The sequence below is a fragment of the Anoplopoma fimbria genome, chromosome 9 (genome assembly GCF_027596085.1).
Source record: "Anoplopoma fimbria isolate UVic2021 breed Golden Eagle Sablefish chromosome 9, Afim_UVic_2022, whole genome shotgun sequence".
NCBI lineage: Eukaryota > Metazoa > Chordata > Actinopteri > Perciformes > Anoplopomatidae > Anoplopoma > Anoplopoma fimbria.
The window spans coordinates 19114584-19122001 of NC_072457.1; the positions used below are offsets into that span (position 1 = coordinate 19114584).

General features: G+C 44.8%; 1 protein-coding gene across 2 annotated transcripts in view; it reads right to left on the reverse strand.

Annotated features, from left to right (window-relative positions):
• The window catches only part of apbb2b (amyloid beta (A4) precursor protein-binding, family B, member 2b), a 44310-nt gene extending 39564 nt beyond the window's left edge, over nt 1–4746 (reverse strand). For both annotated transcript variants that reach the window (XM_054604198.1, XM_054604197.1), the window contains exon 1: nt 4580–4746. The gene's annotated coding sequence lies outside the window, so the exon portion shown is untranslated. The remainder of the gene's footprint in view (nt 1–4579) is intronic.
• Between the last annotated feature and the right edge of the window lie 2672 nt (nt 4747–7418).

A 7418-nucleotide genomic window follows, 5' to 3' on the forward strand; every position in this document is an offset into this window, starting at 1 on the left:
GTTTCTGTGAGTTCAACGTGGCCTTGTTATCTCGCATTTCATGAGAAATGCCTGTGGCAGGCTGTTCCCCCGATTAACGCCACGAGATTGCACCGACATCACGGCCCGGTCCGATCTGATTGGCTGGAAGTTTTGCCAAAATGACTCGAGATTGAGACAGTAAGAAGGAGAGACAATCTGAGAATGAGAGAGGATGGGGGGAGAAGAGATGTGAGGAAAGAAAATATATCAGAGAGAGAGAGAAAGAGAGTGACTCATCAGAAAAGGAATGTCCCGTCGCTGCCAAAGGAACCACAGACACCACTGCAATGATCGCTCCCTCGCCAATACTTTAAATCATCCCCCTCCCTCGCTCTCGTCGTCTCCCACAACGGCCCATCTCTCCCTCCCTCCAAACCAGTGAAAGCCAATCGTTGTCGTTTCCCCGACACCGGCGGAGCACTCTTCTCTTGACAGGGCATCAATTATTGGACGGGCATGACACAGCATATGCAGCACAGTGTGTTTGATCAAAGTTACACCGTTTGATTTTGTCTACAAAACTAACTCAACTTAAAATATGAATCACCTCCTCACCACAGATTATTATCGTTCCCACAACAGGATGTGATGTGATCTCAAGGAATGCGTCTGGTCAGGAATCCAAATCACCATGACGACTGTGATCGTGAGTCAGCATTCCTGTCATCCTGTGCATTCATCAGCAGGAATGACTTTCGTACAATTCTAGCCTACGAGGGTTGATTGTTAACTGGCTACCTCACCAGAGAAGAAGACCGCCATCGCGAACAGAAACAAATTTATGCACTTTATGAAATAAAACATTGACCCTCCAGGAAACGCAGCATGGGTACTATTTCACACGGCACACACCATACTGACCTATGTCATGTGAGTGTGTCCTATGTTTTGGATGTAATCTACGGACTGAATTGATAACTAAACAAGATGCGTCAGGATCTGGAAAGGTTCACAATGTTATTAATTTAATTAATTAATTAAATTAAATTAAATTATTAATAATCGGCCGATTGTATTCTTGATTAATCAATTTATCATTTGAAAGGCCAAAATGCCAGACACAAGGCTTCAAAAAGACAGTACACAAACCAATTTGAGACGTCACAATGACTACGTCCACTTCTTATATACGGTCTATGGTTCCTGAATGCAGCAAGGATGGGAGATAAGACAGCCTTTTCCATCACATCGGGGTTTTCGCATTGTATGGCAATGTTTTGAAAGTCAGAGAGAGAGAGAGAGAGAGAGAGATGCAGTAACCCCTTATGCAGCTGAACTGGGAGTGATGAGGGCTCGCAGTTCGTGAGAAAGTGCAGCCAAGTGGAAAAGACAACATTGGAGGCAGAAACACATAAACAAAAGAGTGGGAGAGAGTGCGTATAGCTCCCTTTTAGAGGAGAAAACGCCGTCTGCCCTCGTCTGCTTCACCAGGTCATCTGAATAACATGCACACCGATGCTCCAATCACAGGGCCGCCCTGACAGCGAGGAGACAGCCGATCAGCGAGGCCTGCCAGGAACTGACACGTTACACGGAACACGCACACGTGCAGGAGTGTGAGCGCGAAGAAAGAACAATAACTAACACTGAGCCAAAACAAGGGGATGCGGATTGAGCGGGAAACATGTCAAAAATGAGAGAGAAGGATGGAGACGGACAGACGGAGAGAAGGGGGCCCCGACGCTCAGCTTCACACCCTACAGGATGAACGGGGCCTCTGTGCTCCTTCTCTGTTCAAACACACCTCACGGCTGTCTGCTCCCTGCAACAACAATGCACACACACACACACACACACACACACACACACACACACACACACACACACACACACACACACACACACACACACACACACACACACACACACACACACTGCAGCCTGCCTGACAGCGGGCACAATACGCCTATTGAGAGGCATCGATGGGGGGCTGAAAGTGAAGAGAGAGAGAGAGAGAGAGAGAGAGAGAGAGAGAGAGAGAGAGAGAAAAAAAAAAAAAAAGAATGGTAATAACACACACATAAACACACGCAAACAACCCGCAGCCTGGTTATCTTGACTGCCTGGGACCAATCCACTCTCTGCTGTCCTTTAATGCATCAATCATCTGTCCAATCTGGTCGGACTCAACGCACAAATATGCACATGCCCGCCCACACACACACACACACACACACACACACACACACACACACACACACACACACACACACACACACAACACACACACACACACACACACACACACACACACGTTAGTTTGGTCAAGGGCGGACCCGTGGTATTGTTTCGCAGGGGAAGCAGGGTGCTGATAACGGATCTCAACGCTCTTTATCTGATCGCTCACACACACACACACACACACACACACACACACACACACACACACACAGTCACCCAACATGTACGCACACGTTTCACGTCCTCTCTCATCAGCTGTTGTGCATGACCTCGACCACACACATAGTTAACGGGTTGGTGCTGCAAGGCAAGAAAGTCCCAACCCCCCCACATATATACACACACACACACACACACACACACACACACACACACACACACACACACACACACACACACACACACACACACACACACACACACACACACACACATTTATAGCCTTGCCAACGTAATTACATCCAATCTGCAGAACACTTTGAGGGCTACCCGAGATATCGTCGGGTATTTTTGGGTGACTGGCGAGCACTCGGCTCCACAAGGTGACGGCTTACATTGCTGCATTGCTATTTCTGTCCAAATGCACCGTGTGTACATGTGTGTTTCTTGAAGCCGAGGCCCTTTTTATAACACCAAAGCTAAACAAACACACGCACACACTCGAACCGCAGCGCTTGGCATCAAAACTCGGCCCATAAATGTCCCAAGTCACTTTTTCCGTACTCAGCAACTCCTGTGTAGAAAAAAACGCTACAGAGGGAGGGAGAGTAAATAAAGAGGGAAAGAGTATTGATGTAAAAAAAAAAATATATATATATATATTAAAAAAAGAGAGCAGAAAGCAGGGGAGGGAGAGGGGCAGAACATAAACCTTAACAGAACAGCGCAGGAGCCCTGAGCAATTAATAATGACATCATGTTTCTATGCACACTCACACACACACACACACACACTCTCACACACACACACACACACACACTCACACACACACACACACACACACACACACACACACACACACACACTCACACTGCAGACCTAGGCCGGGCCTGGATGAAGAGCAATAGGGAAGGAGGGAGGATAGGGAGGGAGGGAGGGATGGGAGAGAAGATGACAGTGCACCATTTCAAGTCCGGTGGTGCGTTCAGTGACACATTCACTCTTGTGGTCCACACTAATACTTTTAGCAAACCAGAGTAAACCTTGTTAAGTCACCCTATGTGTTGTTCACAGTCCAAGTGTGTCCACTAAACAAGGTTCCATTCATTGTGAACGCATGTAAAACAAGGTTTCACCTGGAGAGGAAGGGGGGGGGGGGGAAACCAGTGGTGCACTTCAGCAATAGCAGACAGGTCCTTTGATAATTCCTGTTACTGTCAACAACTTCAGTGTTCCTCCACACACACACACACACACACACACACACACACACACACACACACACACACACACACACACAACATATCCGGTTAATGTGCACCTGAGACATATAGAACCGTAAACGCACCGTTATCTGTCTCTCCTTCTCTTTAAACACACAAGGCGTGTTATCTGAGGGCCTGGCAGCGGGCTAGCGACGCGAGTGTCAGTCAGCACCGACACAAGCCTCAGCCGACCGACTAACCGACCGACCCAAGAGTAATCCACATAAGTCAGGAGAATACCCCTCCTCCTGTGTCACAACGAGCTCTGTATCAGTCACAGACACGGGACCCAGCCGAGGCGCACCTGTGACTGGGAGCCAGAGATAGTATCAACCGACCTGTGAAACGGTTAGTCGACCCACAAATCGACTCACTCGTTTTTTTTTTTTTATGGAAATCAATTCTGATTAGCCAAGCATTTTGGGTTTTTTTCATCCTAACTTTCCAAACGTTGATAGATTTTATGAGGAACTTAAATTGAGGTGTCTTCTGGCTTTGGTCCGATGGTCAGTGAACACAACCCCCCGTTAATGACAGTGGCTGTAAATCACGCTGTCCACGGATGGAGGTGCACTAAACACGCTCTATTGCCTGGTCACCTTCACTGATACGCGTTATGTGTCCGCGTGGAAGCGTCTAAGAGTCGCGAGCTTTGACATGTGTCACCCTGCAGCTCCACGTTCCTTATGAGCCAACACAGCCGCGGTGGTCATCGGGTGGCCGGTCAACAGGGCTCCGATAGCGGGGCCGTCGCATTCCACGACACCACGCCATAACAACCCCCCCCGGAGCATGAACCCAAAACGGATCGAGCAGCTCCCCCTCCTCCCCTCCTCCCCATCCGCCTCCCGGTCTGCTCCCCCCCCACCCCCCGACCTGCTCGCAGCTCCGCGGGGCCCTTCAGCCGGGAGCAGCTCGCCGCGTCGGGAGAATGTTGAAAGTTTAAACTCACGTTTCCGCTCAGACTGGAGGCGGAGGACGACCGCAACACACAGCTCCCCGTGTTCAGGCTGCTGTTCTCGGCATACCCTCCTCTCCACAGCGCGTTCACGTCCTCCTCGCTGCGCTCCTGTCTTTTCTTTTCCTCCTCCCCTCCGTTCTCTCTCTCGGCTTGTTCCTTTTCTCCTCCCTCCCAGATGCCGCTGTTCTCCGACAGGGGGAACCGGGGGACGCTGCTCCGGAAGCAAACGCTCCTCTGTGATTTATTTTTTTTAACACTCCCTTTACTGCTGATGAACCTCATCCTCTAATGGTGCTACACACACTACTGCACTGTAAGTCATCACAGACAATGAAGGACATCTGCAAACTGGAATATTTTTATTTAATATTTTTATTTTTTTTCCCCACGAGATAATGAACAGTTCTTAACTTTTCAATTCAATTCAGTTTATTTTGTATAGCCCAGAATCACAAATTACAAATGTGCCTCAGAGGGCTTTACAATCTGTACACATGAGACATCCTCTGTCCTTCCCTCACATCGGCACAGGAAAAACTCCCCTAAAAAACCCCTTTAACAGGGAGAAAAAAGGAAGAAACCTCTGGGAGAACGACAGAGGAGGGATCCTTCTCCCAGGATGGACAGAATGCAATAGATGTCATGTGTACAGAATGAACAGCATAACAGAGATACAACACATTCAATGTATATGACATAAATGATTCATATAATAAGACTACTTATAATAACAGCAGCAATTATTACAGTAGAATTATAATTATGAAAATAGGGATAGTAATGTGATTAATAATAATAATGGAAGTAGCAGTGGGTGTCAGTCGGCTCACAGCAGGAGGCACGACTACGGTCCAGGTACCACAACGATTCATGGAAACCTGCAGAGCGAGAAAGCAAAAAGGGCTTCAGGGTGGAAGTAAAGCTAAAATGCTTAATGGTACAGGTAATAGTAATAGTAAAGTAACAAAGTCTAGATGATGATTAAATAAAAAATAAAGATATAGATCGTTATTATCCCTTTCATGCATGGAAGTCACTACAGTGGACAGCTATTCAAATGTTGTTTTCTTGTATATGCATGGGTTTTGATGGCATAGTTGCACATCAGCCACTACAGTGAGTACTATTGTAGTGGCTGATGTGCAACTATGCCATCAAAACCCATGCATATACAAGAAAACAACATTTGAATAGCTGTCCACTGTAGTGACCTCTATGCATGAAAGGGTTATTCCCAACCCAGACCATATAGATATGAACGGGGAACATTTGAGTTGTATAGCCTGTACATGGCAGATAGGTAAGAAATCATTACATTACATCACAGTCATTTAGCAGACGCTTTTATCCAAAGCGACTTACAATAAGTGTATTCAACATAGGTATTCAAGAGAACTACTAGTCACCAGAAGTCATAAGTGCATCTCCTTTCTTAAACAAGCATCTAAGAGCATAAACCAGAGCAAAAGTACAGAAACAAACTAATATGAATACAATAAGTGCTAAGTGGAAGGCTCAGGGTAGTACTTCTTGAAGCGGTGAGTTCAAATCAATCAACAATACTTGACCCTAGACCAGTGTGTATAATATATGTTTAAAATCAATGGAGCTTTTTCCTGGTATTCCCGATCAAAAGAACCCAGATGTATTTAAAATAAAGATAAACTTGTCCATATGTATGCATAAGAACTATAATCAGGAACCTTGATATCATATGAACAAATAACTATAAATATGATGACAATATGTGATATATAGATATGTAGGCTAATACATAAATAAACACACGATAGCAGAATACAGAAAACTGACCGGAGTTGAGAATAGCATAGCCATGGTAAGACATAATGTATAAACATAATGTCACTGTTGTAGTTGTATTTTTTTAAATAAATATGGTTCCAAATAATTTAATATAGTGGGACGTTAGATTGAAATTTCTTCCAAAACATCAAAAGATTCCCACTGATTATGACAACATCACACCCTCAATGTGATAACTGACACACCCGAAGTATCAGCCAACAGATATTAACACTATAATTCCTTTGTAACAACTGTTATGACCCACTTTTATACCTCATAATGATCACAAGTTGACTGTCTCTATTGGTATTACATTTATGGACAGTGAAGCAACACACATATTTGATTTCCCCAATGAAATAAGCACATCTGTTGTTTGGAGTAAAAGGACTCTCTGTGTACGCTCAGCAAAGATAAACAAAAACAATGTTTTAGGGGCTGAATTCATTTCTGTGTTGTACAGTATCTCTCTTGACCAACATAAACCTCATACTTTGGGCCTAATTTATACCTAGCAATATTTAAGGCTTGGATACATCAATTTTGTGCATAAATATTCTTCCTGAAAAATAAACTGCATTAGTCCTGCCCTCTGCTTGCTGAAAACAAGAGTAGAATCAAACATCATTAGATAAGAACTCTTTACCAGCATTGTATTATTGCCCATTCTGGAGCTGCATGTGAGACAGAGGATTGGTGAGGCCTTCCTTTGAGCTACTTTTAAGTATCTGCGAGATGTTTTAATAGCATATATAGAGAAATAAATGGGAAGCAATTTGTGCCTGGAAGGTATGAGGAGAATGATTCAACTAATCGTACGGTATCTGCTGCATGATTTGTAATTAACTGCCTAAAAGTGCAAAACCACAAAGAAATGACTGTTTAAAAAACATGTTGACATCTGAAAGGACAGAGTCCAGTTACGACGGAGGAGACGAAGAGGTCTCTAAGCCATACTTTCTCATATATGCATGCTACTATAGTTCTACATTAGGCTCATGAAATGCAATAAGATTGATTAAAA